This window comes from Pristiophorus japonicus, unplaced genomic scaffold (assembly GCF_044704955.1).
Source record: "Pristiophorus japonicus isolate sPriJap1 unplaced genomic scaffold, sPriJap1.hap1 HAP1_SCAFFOLD_510, whole genome shotgun sequence".
In the NCBI taxonomy this organism is placed as follows: Eukaryota; Metazoa; Chordata; class Chondrichthyes; family Pristiophoridae; genus Pristiophorus; species Pristiophorus japonicus.
In genome coordinates this window covers 182,393-207,400 of record NW_027254416.1, presented here as the reverse complement: position 1 = coordinate 207,400, position 25,008 = coordinate 182,393, and the positions used below count along the sequence as shown (strand labels likewise).

At 47.8% G+C, this 25,008-nt stretch overlaps 1 long non-coding RNA gene across 8 annotated transcripts in view; it reads left to right on the top strand.

Moving 5' to 3' along the window:
- Nucleotides 1-25,008, top strand: part of LOC139253754 (uncharacterized) — a 52,673-nt gene that overhangs the window by 22,295 nt on the left and 5,370 nt on the right. For 4 of the 8 annotated variants that reach the window (XR_011591978.1, XR_011591984.1, XR_011591977.1 and 1 more), the window contains exon 5: nucleotides 16,242-16,434. This is a non-coding gene — a long non-coding RNA (uncharacterized lncRNA). Of the gene's footprint in view, nucleotides 1-997; nucleotides 1,061-2,578; nucleotides 3,179-16,241; nucleotides 16,435-25,008 lie in introns of those variants that run through there. The other 4 variants (XR_011591979.1, XR_011591980.1, XR_011591983.1 and 1 more) reach the window with 3 other exon arrangements.

Genomic DNA, 25,008 nt, shown 5'->3' with positions numbered 1-25,008 from the left:
TCGATTAAATCCCTTTTCACACACGGAGCAGGTGAATGGCCTCTCCCCAGTGTGAACTCGATGGTGTGTCAGAAGGTCGGATGAATTAGTGAATCCCTTCTGACACACGAAGCATCATCATAGGCAGTCGCTCGGAATCGATGAGGACTTGCTTCCACTCCCAAAGTGAGTTCTTTGATGGTTGAACACTCCAATACGAGAACCACAGACCCGTTACAGCTGGGACAGACATTCATCGGGGAAAGGGGTCGGTAGGGCTGGTTTGCCGCGCGCGCTCCTTCCGCTGCCTGCGCCTGGCATCTTCATGCTCCTTGCGTCGAGACTCAAAGAGCTCAACGCCCTCCCAGATGGATTTTCTCCAGCTCGGGCGGTCGGCCGCCGGGCTCTCCCAGATGTCAGTGGTGATGTCGCACTTTAGCAGGGAGGCTTTGAGGGTGTCCTTATAACGTTTCCACTGTCCTCCTTTGGCTCGTTTACCATGGAGGAGCTCCGCATAAAGCATTTGCTTAGGGAGTCTCGTTTCTGGCATGTGGACTATGTGGCCTGCCCAGCGAAGCTGATCAAGTGTGGTCAGTGCTTCAATACAGGGATTGTTAGCCTGGTTGAGGACACTGATGTTGGTGCGCCTGTCCTCCCAGGGGATTTGCAGGATCTTGCAGGGACATCGTTGATGATATCGCCTCTCCCCGGTGTGACTGCGTTGGTGATTTTTCAGCTCAGACGAGAAATTAAATGCCTTTGCACAGTCCCCACATTTCCACGGTTTCGCCATGGTGCGGGTGTCCTTGTGTCTCTTCAGGTTCACGATCAGTTGAAGCCTCGTCCACACACAGAACACGTGTACAGTTTCTCCCCGCTGTGAATGGTGCAATGTTTTTTCAGGCTGTATAACTGGTTAAAGCTCTTTCCACAGTCAGTGCACTGGAACACACTCACTCGGGTGTGTGTGTCTCGGTGCTTTTCCAGTCACACTGATGTTTGTAATCTTTTCCCACAGACAGAACAAACATTTCTCCTTCCACATTGAAAGGCCGATGATATTGGGTCCCTGATGAATGGAGTGAGTGTGTCAGACCTGGATGTGATATTGGGTGTGAGTTTGCGGCCTGTAAATGCTGCCCCCCTTCTCTCTCAGCCTGGAACAGCAGTTTACAAAAGCCCTGACTGAGAGTCCAGGATAGAAATTCACAACATTCTCTCCTCCTGGTTCCTGGCCCAGGGAAAGGCCGCGCATGCGCCCTGCTGCCCCCTCAGCCTGCCAAGATGGTGGCCGTTTCCCGGGCCTGTCACCGGGAGAAAGACCCGCAGCTGCCCCCCGGGGGCCCCGCTCGGGGAAAGGCCGGAGCCGCAGGCTCTTATTCGGGGCCTGAGGCTTTCACCGCCCACGGCATGCTCAGCTCACACTGCCCGGATGATTGATGGCAGCTCCGGACCAATAGGAAGAGCAGGGGCGGGGCTGGAGGACCGAACGGGCAGTTGGTCCTCCAACCAATTAGAGTGTGAGGGGCGGAGCTTGTGGCCCCAGTGTCATCATCACAGGCAGACCCTCGGAGCGAGGGAGACTTGGTCCACTCAGTGTGTTCTCAGGTGACTAAACAGTCCAATCCGGGAATTTCAATCTGTGTTACAGGTGGGACAGACAGTGGTTGGAGGAAAGGGTGGGTGGGACTGGTTTGCCACATATTCCTTCTGCTGCCTGCGCTTGTTTTCTGCATGCTCTCGGCGACGAGACTCAAGGTGTTGAGCGCCCTCCCGGATGCACTTCCTCCACTAAGGGCAGTCTTTGGCCAGGGACTCCCAGGTGTCGGTGGGGATGTTGCACTTTATCAAGGAGGCTTTGAGGGTGTCTTTGAAATGTCCTCCCACCTGGGGCTCGCTTGCCGTGTACAAGTTCTGAGTAGATTCTTGTGTCGTGCGTGCGGACAATGTGGCCCGCCCAACGGAGCTGGTCGAGTGTGGTCAGTGCTTCGATGCTGGGGATGTTGGCCTGATGGAGAACACTGACATTGGTGCGTCTATCCTCCCAGGAGATTTGCAGGATTCTGGAATGGAGGCAATGTCCTATGAGGAGAGATTGAGTAGATTCGGCCTATATTCTCTGGAATTTAGAAGAATGAGAGGTGATCTCGTTGAAACATAAGATTCTGAGAGGGATTGGCAGGGTAGATGCTGAGAGGTTTTTTCCTCTGGCTGGCAAGTCTAGTACTAGTGGGCTTAGTCTCAGGATAAGGGGTCGGCTATGTAAGACTGAGATGAGATGGAATTTCTTCACTCAGAGGGTTGTGAATCTTTGGAATTCTCTACCCCAACTCTCTGGATACTGAGGAGTTGGGTATATTCAAGGCTGAGATAGATAGATTTTTGGACTCGAGGAGAATCAATGATTATGGAGACAGGGTGGGAAAGTGGAGTTGAGGTTGAAGATCAGCCATGATCTTATTAAATGGTGAAGCAGGCTCGATGGGCCGTATGGCCTACTCCTACTCCTCATTCTTATGTTCTTATAGAAAGTGGAATTGTCTGTTCTGAATTTCTATCCTGTACTTACAGTGATTACTTTTGTAAACTGCTTTTGCAGGATATTAGAAGGGGAAAATACATACATGCAAAACGCAAACCAAACATCATGTCAAGATCTGTAGTCACTCAGTTCATCAGGACCTGAATATCATCACCCTTTGAATGTGGAAGGAGAAATGCTTGCCTATTCTGTCTGATGAAGAAGATTTCAAACATCAGTGTGACTGGAGAAGCACCGAGACACACACCCGAGGGAGAGTGTTCCAGCCTGTGGAAAGAGCTTTAACCAGTTACACAGCCCGAAAATTCACAGCGGGGAGAAACCGGACATGTGTTCAGGCTTCGACTGATCGTTCAACCTGAAGAGAGACAAGGACACCCCCACCATGGAGAAATGTGGCAACTGTGGGAAGGGATTCAATTAACCATCCCGGCTGGAAATTGGGGAGAGGCTGTTCACCTGCTCCTTCTGTTGGAAAGGATTCACTCAGTTGTCCAACATGCTGACATGGCAGCGAGTTGGCAATAGAGAGAGGCCGTTCACCTGCTCCATGTGTGGGAAGGGATTCACCTGTTCATCCAATCAACTACACACCAACTTGATCACGCTAATGAGAGACCTTTTAAATGTTCTGACTGTGGGAACAGCTTTACAACCTCTGAGGACCTGATTAAACACCATCAAGTTCACACTGACGAGAGACCGTTGTATTGCTCTCACTGCGGGAAGAGGTTCCGGCAGTCATTCTGTCTGGCTGAACACCAGCTCCTTCACACTCATGAGAGTCCATTCAGTTGCTCTCACTATGGGGAGAAGTTCACCCGGTCATTGCAACTCGCTGAACACCAGCGAGTTCACACCAAGGAGAGACCATTTAACTGCTCCGTGTGTGGGAAAGGATTCACTCGATTAGCCCACCTTTTTCACACATGAGGGTATTCACACTGATGATTTGCCACACTACTGCTCCATGTGTGGGAAGGCATTCACTCGTTAAGTTCACCTTTTGAGACACAAACGAGTTCACACAAGGGAGAGGCCATTCCCATGTTCCGTGTGTGGGAAGCGATTCACCTGTTCAAACGACCTTTTGACACACCAGTGAGTTCACACTGGGGTGAGGCCATTCATCTGCTCCGTCTGTGGAAAGCGATTCATTTATTCATCCAACCTCACTACGCACCAGCGAGTTCACACTGGGGAGAGGCCACTCACGTGCTCCGTGTGTGGGAAGAGATTCACTCAGTCATCCGGCCTCCAGCGACACCAACTCACTCACAGTGGAGAGGGACATAGAAACATAGAAACATAGAAAATAGGTGCAGGAGTAGGCCATTCAGCCCTTCTAGCCTGCACCGCCATTCAATGAGTTCATGGCTGAACATGAAACTTCAGTACCCCCTTCCTGCTTTCTCACCATAACCCTTGATCCCCCGAGTAGTAAGGACTTCATCTAACTCCCTTTTGAATATATTTAGTGAATTGGCCTCAACTACTTTCTGTGGTAGAGAATTCCACAGGTTCACCACTCTCTGGGTGAAGAAGTTTCTCCTCATCTCGGTCCTAAATGGCTTACCCCTTATCCTCAGACTGTGACCCCTGGTTCTGGACTTCCCCAACATTGGGAACATTCTTTCTGCATCTAACCTGTCTAAACCCGTCAGAATTTTAAACGTTTCTATGAGATCCCCTCTCATTCTTCTGAACTCCAGTGAATACAAGCCCAGTTGATCCAATCTTTCTTGATAGGTCAGTCCCGCCATCCCGGGAATCAGTCTGGTGAACCTTCGCTGCACTCCCTCAATAGCAAGAATGTCCTTCCTCAAGTTAGGAGACCAAAACTGTACACAATACTCCAGGTGTGGCCTCACCAAGGCCCTGTACAACTGTAGCAACACCTCCCTGCCCCTGTATTCAAATCCCCTCGCTATGAAGGCCAACATGCCATTTGCTTTCTTAACCGCCTGCTGTACCTGCATGCCAACCTTCAATGACTGATGTACCATGACACCCAGGTCTCGTTGCACCTTCCCTTTTCCTAATCTGTCACCATTCAGATAATAGTCTGTCTCTCTGTTTTTACCACCAAAGTGGATAACCTCACATTTATCCACATTATACTTCATCTGCCATGCATTTGCCCACTCACCTAACCTATCCAAGTCACTCTGCAGCCTAATAGCATCCTCCTCGCAGCTCACACTGCCACCCAACTTAGTATCATCTGCAAATTTGGAGATACTGCATTTAATCCCCTCGTCTAAATCATTAATGTACAATGTAAACAGCTGGGGCCCCAGCACAGAACCTTGCGGCACTCCACTAGTCACTGCCTGCCATTCTGAAAAGTACCCGTTTACTCCTACTCTTTGCTTCCTGTCTGACAACCAGTTCTCAATCCACATCAGCACACTACCCCCAATCCCATGTGCTTTAACTTTGCACATTAATCTCTTGTGTGGGACCTTGTCGAAAGCCTTCTGAAAGTCCAAATATACCACATCAACTGGTTCTCCTTTGTCCACTTTACTGGAAACATCCTCAAAAAATTCCAGAAGATTTGTCAAGCATGATTTCCCTTTCACAAATCCATGCTGACTTGGACCTATCATGTCACCATTTTCCAGATGCACTGCTATGACATCCTTAATAATTGATTCCATCATTTTACCCACTACTGAGGTCAGGCTGACCGGTCTATAATTCCCTGTTTTCTCTCTCCCTCCTTTTTTAAAAAGTGGGGTTACATTGGCTACCCTCCACTCCATAGGAACTGATCCAGAGTCAATGGAATGTTGGAAAATGACTGTCAATGCATCCGCTATTTCCAAGGCCACCTCCTTAAGTACTCTAGGATGCAATCCATCAGGCCCTGGGGATTTATCGGCCTTCAATCCCATCAATTTCCCCAACACAATTTCCCGACTAATAAAGATTTCCCTCAGTTCCCCCTCCTTACTAGACCCTCTGACCCCTTTTATATCCGGAAGGTTGTTTGTATCCTCCTTAGTGAATACCGAACCAAAGTACTTGTTCAATTGGTCCGCCATTTCTTTGTTCCCCGTTATGACTTCCCGTTATGACTTCCCCTGATTCTGACTGCAGTGGACCTACGTTTGTCTTCACCAACCATTCACCTGCTCCGTGTGTGGGAAGAGATTTGCTCAGTCATCAACCCTGCTGACACACCAGCAAGTTCACTCTGATAAGAGATCTTTTAAATGTTCTGACTGTGAGAAGACCTTTAAAAGAAATAATGTTCTGCTGATTTACCAGTGCACTCACATTGGGGAGAAACCGTTCACCTGCTCTGTGTGCGAGAAAAGATTTGCTGCATCATCCCACCTGCTGAGACACCAGTGCACTCACACTGGGGAGAGACCGTTCACCTGCTCCGTGTGTGGGAAGAGATTCACTGATTCATCCAACCTGCTGAGACACCAGCGAGTTCACACTGGGGAGAGGCCGTTCACCTGCTCCGTGCGTGGGAAGAGATTCCCTCTATCACACCACCTACTGAGACACCAGCGAGTTCACACGTAATTGCCGAAGTTGAATTCTGCTGTTATTGCTGCTGATGATCAAATCCAGGACTGAATAATGTTCATTCTGACAGTCGGGCATTGTTTCTCTTGATGTTAATAACCCCTATGGTTGGCTGGAGATTAATATTCTGGATCAATGCAAAATAAGTCGGCCTTGTTTCAACAGTGTGTGTCAAGTATTTGATGTCGCCAAGATAAAAGCAGACTAATTGATGTCCTGTTGCAGATTGCTGTATTTTTGGCCCTTTTCTCCTTTCTAACTCCAGATAATTTGATTCTCAGTCCCAGCTCCTCATACCTTCGAGTGCCTCTCCTAGCCTTGGTATCCAGGGAAGGTATCGGTAACACGCCTGGGATCACTAAACACAAAACCCAGACTGTTGATCACTTTCAGCGACTGGACTTAGCGTGTGCCCTACAGAATCGCTCTTATCTTTGAAGTGTGAATCGTGCCTCACGCTGCAAACTTGGTTTTAAATTTAAATGCACTCAGGAAATGTAGTGAGCAAGACATGAACAAGTAAACAGATCACGGCCCAATCCTACAGCTCTATATTGTAGGCCGATGGGACTCTGTTAAGTTGCCAGTGAGTTGCTCTGTATTGTGCCTGTAATGAAAATGGACTGAACATTTACCCCAGAGTAACTTGTGTTGTTATGAAATGTGTGTGTTTAAATGAGCCTCACGTCCTTGCTCATGTCGGCTGTAATTATATAGAAAGGGGATGTGTAAAGAGACGGTCTGTGTATGGAGATGTGAAACAAGGAAACGGTATCTGTGTGTGATCGAGACACAGCCTTGTGGCCACAGCCAGAACAATGCACCGATATCCTGGTTATGGTTTGAAGAGGGTCAGATCATGAATGTAGTAAACAAGTTAAATAGAAATATCACCAGTGTAGCCGCAGCTTGTTGGAACAGACCTGGGGAGCAGAGAGCTCTGAATCCACTGTATTATCCCCGTTCGTCGGATCAGGTAACTATACAGTCTGTATTTTGCAATGCTGTTAATAACGTTAGTAAAAGACCATCTGTTATGAGCTTTAATATCTTGTGGCTGAAACCACAAGATTAAATATTTAGAGATAATAAGATGAACAAGTAAACACATCATGGCCCAATACTCCAGCTTTTTATTCACAGGAGAAAGTTGTTTATCGAACGCCTCGAGTGGACAGAATAAAGAAAGATCCAAACTCTAAAAACCCCTCGATGCATTTGTAAATATCTTTCAAATCCTGACACATCAATTGGCAGTATACGATCAATGGAAGACGAGAGAGGAATTGGGGTGAGGGGATTGGAGAGTAGGGGTGAATGAGTATGGGTGAGGGGAGTTAGAGAGTAGGGGTGAAAGAGGAGTTGGGGTGAGGGGGGTGTTGGAGAGTTGGGGTGAAAGGAGTTGGGGTGAGGGGAGTTGGAGAGTAGGGGTGAAAGGGGAGTTGGGGTGAGGGGGGGTTGGAGAGTAGGGGTGAAAGAGGAGTTGGGGTGAGGGGGGTTTGGAGAGTAGGGGTGAGGGGGTTGGAGAGTAGGGGTGAAAGGGGAGTTGGGGTGAGGGGGGGTTGGAGAGTAGGGGTGAAAGAGGAGTTGGGGTGAGGGGGCTCACTGCTTATGAATAGACTGTTGAACTATAATGGGGTTTGTTTTCTCTTTACAATGTTTTGAGTTGTATGTTTAACTGAAGTCAGACACAGGGCTGCAGTTACTCACGGGTACTGGGCTGTTTCTGGTGAATGAATGTGGACAGTGTTAGTGGGAATAGATTTGTGTAGGATCATTCTGTGCTGAACACATTGCTGGGCTGTGGGTTTTTTTTTAATTCGTTCATGGGCGTCGCTGGCAAGGCCAGCATTTATTGCCCATCCCTAATTGCCCTTGAGAAGATGATGGTGAGCCTCCTTCTTGAACGACTGCAGTCCATGTGGTGAAGGTACTCCCACAGTGCTGTTTAGGAGGGAGTTCCAGGATTTTGACCCAGTGACAATGAAGGAATGGCGATATACTTCCACGTCAGGATGGTGTATGACTTGGAGGGGAACGTGAGATGGTGTTGTTCCCATGCGCCTGCTGCCCTTGTCCTTCTAGGTGGTAGAGGTCGTGGGTTTGGGAGGTGCTGCCGAAGAAGCCTTGGCGAGTTACTTCACTGTATCTTGTAGATGGTACACACTGCAGCCACGGTGGTGGATGGGGTGCCAATCAAGCGGGTTGCTTTGCCCTGGATGCTGTTGAGCTAGTTGAGTGTTGTTGGAGCTGCATTCATCCAGGCAAGTGGGGAGTATTCCCATCACACTCCTGACTTGTGCCTTGTAGATAGTGGAAAGGCTTTGGGGAGTCAGGAGGTGAGACACTTACCGCAGAATACCCAGTCTCTGACCTGCTCTTGTTGCCAAAGTATTTGTGTGGCTGATCCAGTTAAGCTTCTGGTCAATGGTGACCCCCGGGATGTAGAGGATTCGTTGAGGGTAATGCCATTGAATATTAAGGGGCGGTGGTTAGATTCTTGCTTGTTGGAGATAGTCATTGCCTGACATTTAATCAGCCCAAGCCTGAATGTTGTCCAGGTCTTGCTGCATGTGGGCATGGACTGCTCCATTATCTGAGTAGTTGCGAATGGAACTGAACACTGTGCAATCATCAGCGAACATCCCCACTTCTGAAATTATGATGGAAGGAAGGTCATCGATGAAGCAACTGAAGATGGTTGGGCCTAGGACATTGTCCTGAGGAACCCCTGCAGCGATGTCTTGGGGCTGTGATGATTGACCTCAAACCACCACAACCATCTTCCTTTGTGCTCGGTATGATTCCAGCCTGTGGAGAGTTTTCCCACTGATTCCCATTGACTTCGGTTTTACTAGGGCTCCTTAATGCCACACTCGATCAATTGCTGTCTTGATGTCGAGGGCAGTCACTCTCACCTCACCTCTGGAATTCAGTTCTTTTGTCCATGTTTGGACCAAGGTTGTAATGAGGTCTGGAGCAGAGTGGTCCTGGGGGAACCCAAACTGGGTATCGGTGAGCAGGTTATTGGTGAGTAAGTGCCGCTTGATAGCACTGTTGACGGACACCTTCCATCACTTTGCTGATGATTGAGAGTAGACTGATGGAGCAGTAATTGGCCGGATTGGATTTGTCCTGCTTTTTGTGGACAGGACATACCTGGGTAGTTTTCTATATTGTTGGCTAGATGCCAGTGTGTAGCTGTACTGGAACAGCTTGGCTAGAGGCACGGCTAGTTCTGGAGCACAAGTCTTCAGCACAACAGCCGGGATGTTGTCGGGGCCCATAGCCTTTGCTGTATCCAGAGCATTCAGCCGTTTCTTGATATCACGTGGAGTGAATCAAATCGGCTGAAGACTGGCTTCTGTGATGGTGGGGACCTCAGGAGGAGACCGATGTGGATCATCCACTTGGCACTTCTGGCTTAAGATGGTTGTAAACACTTCTGCCTTTTCTTTTGCACTCACGTGCTGGACTCCGTCATCGTTGAGGATGGGGATATTCATGGAGCCTATTCCTCCCGTTAACAGTTTAATGGTCCACCGCTATTCATGACTGGATGTGGCAGGACTACAGAGCTTTTATCTGATCCGTTGGTTGTGGCATCGTTTAGCCTTGTCTATAGTATGCTGCTTCCGCTTTTTAGCATGCATGTAGTCCTGTGTTGCAGCTTCCCCATTTTCAGCTATGCCTGGTGCTGCTCCTGGCATACTCCTCTACACTCTTCATTGAACCAGGGTTGGTCCCCAGGCTTGATGGTAATGGTAGAGTGAGGGACATGCCGGGCCATGAGGTAACAGATTGTGATGGAATACAATTCTGCTGTTGCTGATGGCCCACATTGGCTCCTGGATGTCCAGTTTTGAACTGCTAGATTTATTCTGAATATATCCCATTTAGCACGGTGGTAGTGCCACACAACACAATGGAGGGTGTCCTCCGTGTGAAGACGAGACTTCATCTCCACAATGATTGTGCAGTGGTCGCTGCTACAAATGCCGTCATGGACAGATGCATCTGCAACAGGTAGATTGGTGAGGACGAGGTCAAATAGGTTTTTACTTCATGTTGGTGTGCTACCGAGCCACTCTTAATGATGGACACTGAAGTCCCCCACCCAGAGTACATTCTGTATCCTTGCTACTCTCAGTACTTCTTCCAAGTGGTGTTCAACATGGGGGAGCACTGATTCATCATGAGGGAGGGCGGTAGGTGGGAATCAGCAGGAGATTTCCTTATCCTATGCTTGACCTGAAGCCATGAGACTGCGTGGTGTCTGGAGTTTTACCTATTACTGATGGGCCTATAGCTACCCGGGTCTGCATTGTCACCTTTTTTAAAAATGGGGACTACATTAGTCTCCTTCCAATCTGTAGGAACCATTCCAGAGTGCAGTGAGCAATTAAAAATACAGGCAATTACCGATAATTAATCCCTGCCCGTCAGCTTGGTCCACTTGAACCCAGATAGCTTCAGCTGTGCCTAATGAGGCAATATCCAGTCTCTCTCTAGCTGTTAGATTCTCACTGATAAAAATAGCAACCCCACCTCCCCTTTGACCTATCCTATCCTTTCTCAAATCCTTGTAGCCCTTTCGGTGAATTTCTGTGCCATCGTTGTCATCTAGTCATGTCTGACAAATACACAATACGTCTAGATTCTCCAACACAGCATCGGTTGCAATTCTAACACTTTGCTTCTAACATTCCTTGCATTTACATGCAAGCAATTTAAAGATCTCCCGTCTACTTCTTAGTTATTAATTATTGTTTGCTTATAGCTGGTTTATCTTCATGCTTCTATGTAATTATCACGTGGAGTAAGCCTAACTTTGAACTTATCTACACTAACCCCTTGCTGAAGTCGGGGATAATTCAGCACCCTCTGCCAGCTTTTAAACTCCCAAGAAGTTAAGATGGAGGCTGTCCTTCCTAAACAACTTACCTTGTCCAGCGAACACCTCCCAATTATCGATGAAGTGAAGTTTCTTCTTGCAGAGGTCCTGAAGCTAATGTTGAATCCTGCGATTCGGCTATTCCTCTCCATCGAGCTGAATATGACTGGTAATAGCTCGGAGACTACTATCCTTGCACCCTTTTGCTGAAGGACATCTATGAGGCTTTTGTAGGAATCCTGCAAATCAAATGGACTTCTATCCATGATATCGTTAGTTCCAATATCTAAACCTACACTGATTTCTTAACACTCACCTTTCATTAGTTCATCCACATGATCCCGGAGATCAGCTATCTTGGCCCCTGGAAAACAAAAGACTGCAATTGACAGGGCCTTACCTCTATATAGGGTGTTCTCTGTGTGCCTGATGATAGAGTCCCCAATGAGGATTGCCCCTTGCCTCTTGCTCTTCCTTGGCTGTTCAAACGACGTCCTCTTGGACTTTGCAGCCTTCCTCTTATCTTTTCCAAGATGGTGATATGAGCATTGAGGTTTGGTGTCACTGCTGACATCACTGCCTGTTGTGTTCTCCAAATCACAAAGCAGGGCATACCTGTTTGAAGTAATAAGAGAATCCAAAGAAACTGTCCCTTTAAATGGGCACAGAGACTCTCTCCCTTTTAAACAGGCACAGAGACGATGTGAAACTAAGAAAGAAGCATTATTGGCTGACTAAAAGTAAACCAGAAGCTGGTGCCTGTAAGTCATCATAGGCAGTCCGTCGGAATCGAGGAAGACTTGCTTCCACTCTTAGCATGAGTTCTTGGGTGGCTGAACAGTCCAATATGAGAACCACAGTCCCTGTCACAGGTGGGACAGACAGTGGTTGAAGGAAAGGGTGAGCGGGGAGTCTGGTGTGCTGCATGCTCCTTTCACTGCCTACGCTTGATTTCTGCATGCTCTCGGCGATGAGACCCGAGGAGCTCGGCGCCCTCCCGGATGCACTTCCTCCACTTAGGATGGTCTTTGACCAGGGATTCCCCAATGTCAGTGGGGATGTTGCACTTTAGCAGGGAGGCTTTGAGGGTGTCCTTGTAACATTCCTGCTGCCCACCTTTGGCTTGTTTGCCGTGGGTGAGTTCCGAGTAGAGCGCTTGCTTTGGGAGTCTCGTGTCTGGCATGTGAACTATGTGGCCTGCCCAGCAGAACTGATCAAGTGTGCTCAGTGCTTCAATGCTGGGGATGTTGGCCTGGACGAGGACGCTAATGTTGCTGCGAATGTCCTCCCAGGGGATTTGTAGGATCTTGCGGAGACATCGTTGGTGGTATTTGTCCAGCGAGGTGTCTAATGTACATGGCCCACATCTCTGAGCCATACAGGAGGGCAGGTATTACTACGGCACCAGTAAGTAGTGCTCCACCAGCCGACATCCGACTGAAACCCAACTGCTGAAGCTGTGGTTGTCAGTGCCAGGCACAGGACCAGCGTGTGAGGGCCAATTCTTGGTCTGGGGCGCTGTCCATGGTGATGACCTCAGCATCGCGGAATGCAGCAGAGCGAGGTGCAACGTCTTACTGTCGCTGCAAAGTTCCTGTCAACTTTAGCGGAAAGCGCTGTTCTCACCACGCCCAGTCACAAACTCATTTTCACCCCATTTCGCGAGCTGGGGGCATTAACAGGAGATGCAAAGTAGCAAAATGTCACCCCCTCTCCCTTTAAACATGGACAGAGACACTGCTCATTTAAACAGGCACAGGGACACTGTCCATTTAAACAGGCACAGGGACACTGTCCATTTAAACAGGCACAGGGACTGCCCATTTAAACAGGCACAGGGACACTGCCCCTTTAAACTGTCCCAGAGACACTGCCCCTTTAAACAGGCAATGACACTCTCAAAGCCTCCTTGAAAAAGTGCAACATCCCCACCGACACCTGGTAGTCCCTGGCCTAAGCTCAACCTAAGTGGAGGAAAAGCATCCAGGAAGGCGTTGGACACCTTGCATCTCTTCGCTGCGAGCAACCAGAGATCAAGCGTCAACAGTGGAAGGAGCGCACAGCAACCCAGGCTCTCCACCACCCGTTCCTTCAACCACCGTCTGCCCCACCTGTGACATAGACTGTAAGTCCCCCGATGGACTGTACAGCCGCCTGAGAACTCATTTTTACTGTGGAAGCAAGTCATCCTCGATCCGAGGGACTTCTTCAGAGGATGCTGCCCCTTTAAACAGGCACGGTGACCTTGCCCCTTTAAGAAGAGCGCGCCCTGTATTTTTCGCCGTTTGATTGATTGGTGCCGTAGCCCCGCCTCCTGCCGCTGATTGGCGCAGAGCAGCGCGTGTGGAGTGGGCGGAATAGTGGCGCGGCCTCGCCATTGGCTGCGGGCTGAGTGGCGGCGGCGCGCGGGAGGGCGGTTGCAGTTTGTCGGCGGGCACCGAGAGCAGCAGCGGGGGAGGGGCCAGCCCATTGTCGAGGTTCGGGCCGCCGCGTGGTCGGTCACGTGGCGGTTGCTGGAGAGCTTCGGGCGGCGACGGGCCTTGGTTCCTGGTGGGGGTGGGAGGGATGGCGGTTTGTGGGGAAAGAGTTCGGCCGCCCGCGGGGAGCAGGGAGCCAGAGGGGCGGGGCTTGCTCAACGTCACAGCGCTTCCCATTGTTCCGCTGCAGGGCAGGGAGCATGCGCGGCGGCCAGCTTGGTACAGGAAGGCCATCAGGTACAGGATAGAAACATAGAAAATATGTGCAGGAGTAGGCCATTCGGCCCTTCACCACCATTCAATAAGATCATGGCTGATCATTCACCTCAGTACCACTTTCCCGCTTTCTCTCCATACCCCTTGATCCCTTTAGCCATAAGGGCCATATCTAACTCCCTCTTGAATATATCCAATGAACTGACATCAAGAAGTCTCTGCGGCAGGGAATTCCACAGGTTAACAACTCTCTGAGTGAAGAAGTTTCTCCTCATCTCAGTTCTAAATGGCCTACCCCTTATTCTAAGACTGTGTCCCCTGTTTCTGGACTTCCCCAACATCGGGAACGTTCTTCCCGCATCTAACCTGTCCCATCCCGTCAGGATCTTATACGTTTCTATGAGATCCCCTCTCATCCTTCTAAACTCCAGTGAATAAAGGCCCAGTTGATCCAGTCTCTCCTCATGTGACAGTCGAGCCATCCCTGGAATCAGTCTAGTGAACCTTCGCTGCACTCCCTCAATAGCAAGAACGTCCTTCCACAGATTAGGAGACCAAAACTGAACACAATATTCCAGGTGTGGCCTCACCAAGGCCCTGTACAACTGCAGTAAGGCCTCCCTGCTCCTATACTCAAATCCCCTAGCTATGAAGGCCAACATGCCATTATCTTCTTCACCACCTGCTGCACCTGCATGCCAACTTTCAATGACTGATGAACCATGACACCCAGGTCTCGTTGCACCTCCCCTTTTCCTAATCTGCCACCATTCAGGTAATACTCTGCCCTCGTGTTTCTGCCACCAAAGTGGATAACCTCACATTTATCCACATTATACTGCATCTGCCATGCATTTGCCCACTCAGCCAATCTGTCCAAATCACTCTGAAGCCTCTTAGCCTCCTCCTCACAGCTCACACCACCACCCAGTTTAGTGTCATCTGCAAACTTGGAGATATTACACTCAATTTCTTCATCCAAATCATTAATGTATAATGTAAAGAGCTGGGGTCCCAGCACTAAGCTCTGTGGCACTCCACTAGTCACTGCCTCCCATTCGAAAAAGGACCCGTTTATCCCGACTCTCTGCTTCCTGTCTGCCAAACAATTCTCTATCCACGCCAGTACATTACCCCCAATACCATGTGCTTTGATTTTGCACACCAATCTCTTATGTGGGACCTTGTCAAATGCCTTTTGAAAGTCCAAATGCACCACATCCACTGGTTGTCCCTTGTCCACTCTACTAGTTACATCCTCAAAAAATTCCAGAAGATGTGTCAAGCATGATTTTCCTTTCACAAATCCATGCTGACTTGGACCGATCCTGTCACTGCTCTCCAAATGCGCTGCTATTTCATCCTTAATAATTGACTCCAACATTTTCCCCACTACTGATGTCAGACTAACCAGTCTATAATTACCCGTTTTCTCTCTCCCTCCTTTTTTACCCTCATTTGCTACCCTCCAGTCCATAGGAACTGATCCAGAGTCGATAGACTGTTGGAAAATGATCACCAATGCATCCACTATTTCTAGGGCCACCTCCTTAAGTACTCTGGGATGCAGACAATCAGGCCCCGGGGATTTATCGGCCTTCAATCCCATTAATTTCCCCAACACAATTTCCCGCCTAATAAGGATATCCATCAGTTTCTCCTTCTCACTCAACCCTCGGTCCCCTAGTACATCCGGACCAGTGGTGACCAGTGACATGAATAAAACTGCAGCAGCTGAAGTGGTTATACTTGGAGCAGTCACAGTCACTTTAGATTGAGTTAGATTGAGAATGATTCTGCTCACAGAATCAGAGAATGGTTACAAAATGGAAGAAGCCTATTCGGCCCGTCGGGGCCATGCCGGCTCCCAGCTCGTGCCACTCCCCCACCCTTTCCCCCAAGCCCTTCAAATGTTTTTCTTTCAGATACTTATCCATTCCCTTTTGAAAGCTGTGATTGAATCTGCCTCCACTGCCCTTTGAGGCCATGCATTCCGGATCCTAACCATTCGCTGCATAAAAACGCTTTTGCTTGCGTCACCTTTCGATTCTTCTGCCAATCGCCTTAAATCTATCTCCTCTGGTTCTTGACCCTTCTACCAATGGGAACAGTTTCTCCCTATCCACTCTGTCCAGACTCCTCATGATTTGGAACACTTCTATCAAATCTCCTCAACTTTCTCTTCTCCAAGGTGAACAACTCCACCTTTTCCAGTCTATCCATGTAACTGAAGTCCCTCATCTCATGAATCATTCTTGTAAATCTTTTCCGCACCCTCTCTAAGGCCTTCGGATCCTAATGTGCGGTGCCCAGCATTGGACACAATACTCCAGTTGAGGCCGAACCAGTGTTTTATAAAGGTTCATCATAACTTCCGTGCTTTTGTACTCTATGCCTTTTTGGTGCCCAGGATCCCGTAAGCTTGTTTAACTGCTTTCTCAACCTGCCCTGCCACCTTCAACGATTTGTGCACATATACCCGCAGGTCTCAATGTTCATGCAGCCCCTTTCGGATTGTACCCTTTAGTTTATATTGCCTCTCCTTGTTCATTTAATCATACTTCTCCAATTTTATTTCTTAACTCAGATTCACTGCCTCATTTTATTTCTCCCTCTGAGCCCCTCAACTTCATCTGGAAGCGTAATGTTGGCGAGTGGTGATTGATTGCCCTGGGAACCAACAGGAAGAGAGCTCAGAGGCCGGTTGGCCCAGGGATCAGCGTGTTCTACAACCAATCGCGGTGTTTGAGGGTTGGATCCTGAGTCGGCCTGTCGGGTGAGTCAGTGTGAACCCCTGTTGAACAATTTATCTTTTAAAAGTTAAATCGAGATTTGTCTTGTCAACAAAAAAGTTTAACATTTGTCAGTATTTTGTTTCCCTGGAGTTCTTATGAGTTTCAGACACTTCAGTGCCAAGTGAACCAGGTGTTTAAAGATCATTCAATTTCCTCTTTCCATGTCATTGTTAGTTAAAGCCACAGAGATTGATTTCCTCTCATAATTCATCTGTAGTATTTAAAATAATATCCTTCCTGTTGGTAGTGAGTCACATTCTGTGCTGAGTGAGATGCCTGATGGCATCAGCCTTTAAAATACTCATCCTCTTGTTCAAATCCCACCAGGGCCTCACCCCTCCCAATCTCTGTAACCTCCGCCAACCCACCAACCCTCTGAATAGGCTGGGTTTATTTTCTTTGGAACAGAGGTGGTTCAGGCGAGACCTTAATGAGGTGTATAAAATTATGAGGGACCTAGATATAGTGGATAGGAAGGACCTATTTCCTTTCGCAGAGATGTCAACAACCAGAGAGCATAGATTTAAAGTAATTGGTAGGAGGTTTAGAGGCGATTTGAGGGGAAATTTCTTCATGCGGAGGGTGGTGAGGGTCTGGAACTCATTGCCTGAAAGGGCAGTAGAGATAGAAACCCTCACCACATTTAAAAAGTACTGAGATGTGCACTTGAAGTGCCGTAACATACAAAGCTACGGACCAAGAGCTGGAAAATGAGATTAGGCTGGATAGCTCTTTGTTGGCCGGCGCGGACACGATGGGCTGAAATGACCTCCTTTCGTGCTGTAAATTTCTATGATTCTATAATAAGGAGAAACAATTTTCAGTGTCAAAAGGGTCGGTAACCAGAGGACACCGATTTAAGGTGATTGGCAAATGAACCAAATGCAACATGAGGGAAAAATATTAAGCAGTTAGTTGTTATGACCTGGAATACACTGCCTGAAAGGGTGGTGGAAGCAGATTCACTAGTTAGTTTCAAAAGAGATAAATATTTGAGTTAGAAATACTTGCAGGCTTATGAGGCAAGAGCAGGGGAGTGGGACAAATTCTACATACTTAAGAGGGGCAAGAGAGGAAAGAATGTTCCAGAGAAACTAGAACTGTCTGCTCAGAATTTCTATCATGGCAGGGCAACTCAGTCCCAAGGAATGCACATCCTGTGCCATGTGGGAAGTCCTGGACATTTCCCGTGACCTGGACAATCACCTGAAATACTGCGTGCAGTTGTGGTTTCCATATTTATGAAAGGATATACATTGGAGGCAGTTCAGAGAAGGTTCACAAGGTTGATTCTGGAGATGAGGGGGTGATTTAGGAGGAAAGGTTGAGTAGGTTGGGCCTCTACTCATTGGAATTCAGAAGGCTGAGAGGTGATCTTATCGAAACGTATAAGATTATGAGGGGGCTTGACTAGGTGGATGCAGAGAGGATGTTTCCACTGATAGGGGAGACTAGAACTAGGGGGCATGATCTTAGAATAAGGGGCCGCCCATTTAAAACTGAGATGAGGAGAAATTTCTTTTCTCAGAGGGTTGTGGATCTGTGGAATTCGCTGCCTCAGAGAGCTGTGTAAGCTGGGTCATTGAATAAATTTAAGACAGAGCTAGACAGTTTCTTAACCGATAAGGGGTTATGGGAGCGGGCAGGGAAGTGGACCTGAGTCCATGATCGGATCAGCCATGATCATATTAAATGGCGGAGCATGCTCGAGGGGCCGTATGGCCTACTCCTGCTCCTATTTCTTATGTTGTGGGACGTGTCGCCAGCTAAAGCAGCTTGAGCCTCCGGGTTTCGGAGCTTGAGCAACGGCTGGCCTCACTGCAGTGCATCCGCGAGGCTGAGAACTTCGTGGATAGCACGTATCAGGAGGTGTTCACTCCGCAGCTTAAGAGTGTGCAGGCATAGAGGGAATGGGTGACCATCAGGCAGACAAGGAGGACCAGGCAGGTAGGGCAGGAGTCCCCTGACTCTCGAACCGATTTTCAGTCTGGAAAGTACTGGTGAGCACGATGGTTGCTCTGGGGAGTGCAGCTGCACAGGAGGGAAGGAAGAAGAGTGGAAGAGCAATAGTGGTAGAGGATTCGATAGTTAGGGGAACCAACAGATGCTTCTACGGCTGCAGACGTGACTCCAGGGATGGTATGTTGCCTCTCTGATGCCAGGGTCAAGGTTGTCAACTGAACGGCTGCAGGACATTCTGAGGGGGTGGAGGCTGAATAGTCAGAGGTCGTGGTCCATATCGGCAGCAATAACTTAGGTAGAAAGCGGGATGAGGTCATACAGACAGATTTTAGGGAGCTAGGAAAGAAATTAAAAAGCTGGACCTCAAAGGTCGTAATGTCCTGATTATACCCGGTGCCACGTGCTAGTGAGGACAGAAATAGGAAGATAGAGCAGATGAATGCATGGCTGGAGAGATTGTACAGGAGGAAAGGCTTTAGATTCCTGAGGCTTTGGGACCATTTCTGGGGAAGGTGAGACCTGTACAAGCTGGGGGTTGCACCTCAACCGGACTGGGACCAATATCCTCACTGTGGGGTTTGCGACTGCTGTTGGGGAGGGTTTAAACTAGCTTGGCAGGGAGCTGGGAACCTGAGAGTAGATTCAAAAGGGAGAGAAGAAAAGCTGGATTAGGAGTCAGAAATTTGAAAGCGAGTTTGGATGGCAGAGGAAACGGCAGCTAGAAAATAGACAACAAGGCAGTTTGGCAGTGCTAAATGGTATATTCTTCAATGCAAGGAGTCTAGGGAATAAGGCAGATGAGCTGAGGGCACAGACAGACACATGGGAGTATGATATTATAGCTATTATTCATCATTATCATCGTCATCAGAAGCAAGAACTCCTCGATATGAGGACCGTCTATGATGATAGAGGCAGTCCCTCGAAATCGAGAAAGACTTGCTTCCACTCCCAAAGTGAGTTCTTTGGTGGCTGAACAGTCCAATACGAGAGCCACAGACCCTGTTACAGGTGGGACAGACATTCGTCGAGGGAAGGGGTAGTTGGGGCTGGTTTGCCGTGCACTCCTTCCGCTGCCTGCGCTTGATCTCTTCACGCTCTTTGCATTGAGACTCGAAGTGCTCAACGCCCTCCCGGATGCACTTTCTCCACCTCGGGCGGTCTTCGGCCAGGGTCTCCCAGATGTCAGTGGCGATGTCGCACTTTACCAGGGAGGCTTTGAGGGTGTCCTTGTAACGTTTCTGCTACCTACCTTTGACTCGTTTGCCATGAGGGAGCTCCGCATAAAGCATTTGCTTAGGGAGTCTCGTATCTGGCATGCGAACTATGTGGCCTGCCCAGCAAAGCTGATCAAACATGGTCAGTGCTCAATACAGGGGATGTTAGCCTGGATGAGGACACTGATGTTGGTGCGCCTGTCCTCCCTGGGGATTTGCAGGATCTTGCGGAGACATCGTTGATGATATATCTCCAGCGACTTGAGGTGCCTTCTGTACATCGTCCATGCCTCTGATCCATACAGGAGGGCGAGTATTACTACAGCCCTGTAGACCATAAGCTTGGTGGTAGATTTGAGGGCCTGGTCTTCAAATACTCTTTTCCTCAGACGGCCGAAGGCTGCACTGGCACACTGAAGGCAATGTTGAATTTCCGCATCAATGTCTACCTTTGTTGATAAAAGGCTCCTGAGATATGGGAAATGGTCCATGTTGTCGAGGGCCGCGTGGTGAATCTTGATGATTGGAGGGCAGTGCTGTGCAGCGGTGACAGGCTGGTAGAGGAGCTTTGTCTTACAGATGTTAAGCGTAAGGCCCATGCTTTCATATGCCTCAGTGAATACATTGACTGTATCCTGGAGGTCAGCTTCAGAATGTGCGCAGACGCAGGCGTCATCCGCGTACTGCATCTCAACGACAACGTGATCCTTACCGACAAATCCATTACAGACCCAATTCACATCTGGATCGGGGTCAAACAAGGCTGCGTCATCGCTCGATCCCTCCTCAATCTTCCTTGCTGCCATGCTCCAACTCACAGTCAACAAGCTCCCCGCTGGAGTGGAACAAAACTACAGAACCAGTGGGAAGCTGTTTATAGCTATTAGTGAGACATGGCTGAAAGAAGGGCAGGAATGGCAGCTCCGCATTCCTGGTTACTGGGTTTTAAGACCAGATAGAGAGGGGGGGGTGAGGGAAAGGGAGGGTGTGTTGCAGTATTGATTAAAGAAACAATTGTAGCTCTGAGGAGGGATGATAAGTTAGAGGGGTCATCAAAGGAGGCCATGTGGGATCAACTGAAGAACAAAAAAAGGGGCAATCACACTGCTGGGGATGTACTATAGACCCCCAGTCAGAGGGAGATAGAAGAGCAAATATGTAGGCACATTTCTGACAGATGCATAAACAATAAGGCAGTAATAGTAGGGGATTTCAATTACTCTAATATTAACTGGGATAGATTTAGTGTGAAATGTGTAGAGGGAGAAGAATTCTTAAAATGCATTCAGGTGAACTTTTCTATCCAGTACGTAACAAGCCCAACAAGAGAGGGGCAGTGCAAGGGTCAAGGATGTCTCGGAGCGGCTGTAGGGCATTTTGGAGGGGAAGGGTGAATATCCAGTTGTCGTGGTGCATAAAGGTACCAATGATATAGGTAAAAAACGGGATGAGGTCCTACAAGCTGAACTTAGGGAGCTAGGAGTTAAATTAAAAAGTAGCACCTCAAAGGTAGTAATCTCAGGATTGTTACCAGTTCCACATGCTAGTCAGAGTAGAAATAGCAGGATAGTTAAGATGAATATGTGGCTTGAGGAATGGTGCAAGAGGGAGGTATTCAAATTCCTGGAACATTGGAATCGGTTCTGGGGGACCAGCACAAACCAGATGGTCTGCACCTGGGCAGGACCGGAACCAATGTACTAGGGAGAGTGTTTGCTAGTGCTGTTGGGGAGAGTTTAAACTAATATGGCAGGGGGATGGGAACCTATGCAGGGAGACAGAGGAAAGTAAAATGGGGGCAGAAGCAAAAGGTAGAAAGGAGATAAGGAAAGGTGGAGGGCAGAGAAATCAAAGGCAAAAATCAAAAAGGGCCACATTACAACATAATTCTGAAAAGACAAAGTGTGTTTATAAAAAAAAACAAGCCTGAAGGCTCCATGTCTCAATGCGAGGAGCATTCGTAATCAGGTAGATGAATTAACTGTGCACATAGCTGTAACAGATATGATGTAATTGAGATTATGTAGACATGGCTCCAGGGTGACCAAGGCTGGGAACTCAACATCCAGGGGTATTCAATATTCAGGAAGGATAGACAGAAAGGAAAAGGAGATGGGGTAGCATTGCTGGTTGAAGAGGAGATTAACGCAATAGTAAGGAAGGACATTAGTTTGGATGATGTGGAATCTGTATGGGTAGAGCTGCGGAATACAAAAGGGCAGAAAACGCTAGTGGGAGTTGTGTACAGACCATCAAACAGTAGTAGTGAGGTTGGGGACAGCATCAAACAAGAAATTAGGGATGCGTGCAATAAAAGTACAGCAATTACCATGGGTGATTTTAATCTACATATAGATTGGGCTAACAAAACTGGTAACAATACAGTGGAGGAGGATTTCCTGGAGTGTATAAGGGATGGTTTTCTCGACCAATGTGTCGAGGAACCAACTAGAGAGCAGGCCATCCTAGACTGGGCCTTGTGTAATGAGAGGATTAATTGGCAATCTTGTTGCGCGAGGCCCCTTGGGGAAGAGTGACCATAATATGGTAGAATTCTTCATTAAGATGGAGAGTGACACAGTTAATTCAGAGACTAGGATCCTGAACTTAAAGAAAGATAACTTCGATGGCATGAGACATGAATTGGCTAGGATAGACTGGCGAATGATACTTAAAGGGTTGACGGTGGATAGACAATGGCAGACATTTAAAGATCACATGGATGAACTTCAACAATTGTGCATCCCTGTCTGGCGTAAAAATAAAATGGGGAAGGCGGCTCAACCGTGGCTAACAAGAGAAATTAGGAATAGTGTTAAATCCAAGGAAGAGGCATATAAATTGGCCTGAAAAAGCAGCAAACCTGAGGACCAGGAGAAATTTAGAATTCAGCAGAGGAGGACAAAGGGTTTAATTAGGAAGGGGAAAATAGATTATGAGAGGAAGCTTGCAGGGAACATAAAAACTGACTGCAAAAGCTTCTATAGATATGTAAAGAGAAAATGATTAGTGAAGACAAATGTAGGTCGCTTGCAGTCAGAATCAGGTGAATTTATAATGGGGAACAAAGAAATGGCAGACCAATTGAACAAATACTTTGGTTCTGTCTTCACGAAGGAAGACACAAATAACCTTCCTGAAATACTAGGGGACGGAGGGTCTAGCGAGAAGGAGGAACTGAAGGAAATCATTATTAGTCAGGAAATTGTGTTGGGGAAATTGATGGGATTGAAGGCCGATAAATCCCCAGGGCCTGATAGTCTGTATCCCAGAGTACTGAAGGAAGTGGCGCTAGAAATAGTGGATGTATTGGTGCTCATTTTCCAACATTCTTTGGACTCTGGATCAGTTCCTATGGATTGGAGAGTAGCTAATGTAACCCCACTTTTTAAAAAAGGAGGGAGAGAGAAAACAGGGAATTATAGACCGGTTAGCCTGACATCAGTAGTGGGGAAAATGTTGGAATCAATTATTAAAGACGGAATAGCAGCGCATTTGGAAAGCAGTGACAGGATCGGTCCAAGTCAGCATGGATTTATGAAAGGGAAATCATGCTTGACAAATCTTCTAGAATTTTTTGAGGATGTAACTAGCAGAGTGGACAAGGGAGAACCAGTGGATGTGGTGTATTTGGATTTTCAACAGGCTTTTGACAAGGTCCCATACAAGAGATTATTGTGCAAAATTAAAGCACATGGTATTGCGGGTAATGTATTGACATGGCTAGAGAACTGGTTGGCAGACAGGAAGCAAAGAGTAGGAATAAACGGGTCCTTTTCAGAATGGCAGGCAGTGACTAGTGGGGTACCGCAAGGTTCAGTGCTGAGACCCCAGCTATTTACAATATATATTAATGATTTGGATGTAATATCTCCAAGTTTGCAGATGATACTAAGCTGGGTGGCAGTGTGAGCTGTGAGGAGGATGCTAAAAGGCTGCAGGGTGACTGAAATTATAACAATAGGCCCTGACTTGCACACACTATTAGATGAGACCCAATCTTGGTTTGAGTGCACTAGATACTGGCTGTGTGACCATCACACTCGATCCAGCATTGTGTTCAGTACGACACTAGAGTCTGCCTCTATTATTATTGGATCCAGCACTGTCTTATGTTACTCACAGTGGGCCATGCATTTGCTGTTATTACTCTGGATCCTAACTCCACTCTGATTATATGGGATCCTGTCTCTGGAATTGTTACACTAGACCCGGCCTCTGCTATGATTGGAAAATAACCTGCCCCTGTTATTCCCGTTCTAGTGCACATCTCTATTATTATAATTCTGAACCTTGTCACTATTGTATTCAATAGAGTATGTTTCTGGTATTGTTAACATAGTGTCACACTAACAGAAGCCGGGTCTATCACCTTTCAGTTATTGCAAAAAAACTGTTTCAATTATTAAAGATTTGTTTCTGGTGTAAAACTAGACCCTGTCTCAGTTATTACTGTACTATACCCTGTCTCTGTTATATTACACCAGACCCTGTCTCTGTTTATATTACACCAGACCCTGTCTCTGTTTATATTACACTAGGCCCTGTCTCTGTTTATATTACACTAGACCCGGTCTCTGTTTATATTACACCAGACCCTGTCTTAGTTATTACTGTGCTGGATGATGCCTACAAGCTTGTAAGTGGTTGGGGAGGTAACAGTCAGAAAAATGGTTATGGAAAGAGAGTTGCAAGTGGTTCATTCCTTTCCAAACTAACCTCACGTCAGTTTCAGTTTTACCAGCACTGGCACCAATCATCACACACTGGAGCTAAAGATTAGGAGCTTCAAAATGATGGTGAGGTGGTTACTGGACAATAAAGCACAGAGACTGGTGGGTAGCTGCTCATTATCCTCGGTGTGATTTAATCCCCTTTTCAACGGAATACTGGGGACACATTAATTTTTACCTAGGGAAGTTCAGGGCCAGACACAGAACATACTGCATCTCACAACGGCCTCACACACTGCCCCCTCCCTGGGGCAGCTCAGGGTCAGACACTGAACACTCTGCACCCCACAGGGACATCACACGCTGTCCCTCCCTGGGGCAGCTCAGGGTCAGACACTGAACATACTGCTCCCCACAGGGACGTTACACACTGCCCCTTCCTGGGGCAGCTGAGGGTCAGACACTGAACATACTGCACCCCACAGGGACATCACACACTGCCCCCTCCCTGGGTCAGACACTGAACACACTGCACCCCACAGGGACATCACACACTGCATCCTCCCTGGGGCAGCTCAGGGTCAGACACTGAACATTCTGACCCCACAGGGAACTTCACACACTGGCACCTTCCTGTGAACTCGCCAGTAAATACAGGATAGATATTAAGACCAGATAATTCTAGTTTCTACGTAAAACCATTTCCT